The following is a 1,847-nucleotide window of genomic DNA, read 5'->3' as shown; positions in this document are numbered from 1 at the left end:
ATGAGGTGAGAATTTGGTAAAAGGCAAAAGGGGAAAACCCAAAAAAAGGAAAGAAAAAAGAGGAAAAGAAAAAAGGCGAAATCCCAAAAGACGAAATCCCAATAGAGGACAACACAAAGGACTATAAATGGAGAAGCAAAGATGCAGATAATATTTGGAGGAATTAAAATAAGATATAGCTGCAATTCCAAAAGACCTAATTGATTACAAGCTAAGATAATTCTAAATTAAGATGGCAGAATAATTCATTGAGAGTGGCGAAGAGCCTCAGCTAACTGAACCCTTGAGAGAGCTATTGAACTCATTATTATTAGAGTCAAAGGATATAGAAAGTCAGTCCATCGTAAAGTTGTTGCTGTAAGGCAAAGATATTCGGAGAAAATCTCCTTTTATTGAAAGGAAAAATTTGCGGAATCGATGTGGTGGAAATTCTTCGCTATATTCAGAAAGGGAGAGACAACAACAAAAAATAAGCTGAGAGAAAGAAATATTCAGACAAAAAGAAAAGAGTCATTTTCTTTATTGGGCTTTCGAAGTCAGGTAAGACAACTATTATGGCAAAGCTGATGGGAGTTGAACTTCATGAAATTAAGCTGGATGGAATTTTGACTCTGCAACCGAAATATCCTGAGTCTGTGCCTAATAAATACAAGAAGCTGATAATCGGCCACAGAAATATGTCCACAACGAGGCTACCGACTTTGTGCTTATTTTAGCACGCAAAAGACAACAACGACGACGATGATGTCCTTATCTATGGAATGGATTGCGCTGGATTTTAAGATTCAGGACGAATATAAGTTGAGATATCCAACAGGGTGACAACAGTCGAGGAACTCATAACAGCTGACTAAGTACAAATCGCTATTGTAATCAATCAACATAATTGGGGGACAAAAGGCGAGGACATTATAAAACTCTCCAGTACCGTGGCTAGTCTCATTCATAATTATAAATAAGCAAAAAATGCAATAACCTTCGTTTCAATCAGTGGAACTCAAAATAATTGGATACTTTGTATCATAACATTTGCGATCTGTAAAAGTGCATTCACCAAAACAACAAAATAGTTTTAGATGAAAATTCCAAAGAATTCTTTAAGCACTTAAAAGCATCAACGATAACTAGAAACCAAATATTTGCAGTAAATCCGCTAACTCTATCAACTTCTTAATTTTTAGCAAAGGTGTCATTTCACAAGGAATGTCTTGAAGATCCAGTAAACTCCATAAAAGGTGATATTGGGTCCAAATCGAAGAAGAAATTAGGAGATCTGTTGAAAGGTTTAAAAGGGAATTTAGCAGACACTACAATTCCGGTAATATCTAAGCAGCGCAGTACTGCTTAAAAATGATCAGCATTATCGGCAGCGAACCCAAATTCGATGCAGAGACAGACTTAGAAATTGCAAGCATGAAGGAACGCATCGAGGCATAAGTTATGAGTAAGTTGCAGAATTTCAAACTTGAGCTAAAACAGTTCCGAAGTTTCGCAAGTATCGACAAATAAGCAAAGTAAGACATGCTCAAGAAATTGAAATTAATCCATTCTCAGTGTTTGGCTGAAATTGATTTTTTCGAGCGCATGAAGTTGGGCTCCGAACTCAAACAACACTTGTCAGATATTATTAAGTAAAATTCGCGCTGGTACATGACTGTGATGAAACAATGGGAACCATAAAACATTTATTTATTGGATAAGTTAATCAATTGCACAAAAAATGCACTGGGTTTTATTCAACATTTCGACTCTCCAGAAAATTTAAACGCCCTAAAGGATATTTTATAGAAGCATAGACAATAAAGTGAATCCAAAATTATTGAGGAATTCAAAAGTAAAACAATTGA

Source organism: Brachycentrus maculatus, unplaced genomic scaffold (genome assembly GCF_059751285.1).
Source record: "Brachycentrus maculatus isolate JH-2025_06_01 unplaced genomic scaffold, ASM5975128v1 h1tg001742l, whole genome shotgun sequence".
Classification (NCBI taxonomy): domain Eukaryota; kingdom Metazoa; phylum Arthropoda; class Insecta; order Trichoptera; family Brachycentridae; genus Brachycentrus; species Brachycentrus maculatus.
The sequence above is the reverse complement of the archived record's forward strand: the minus strand, read 5'-3'. Positions refer to the sequence as shown.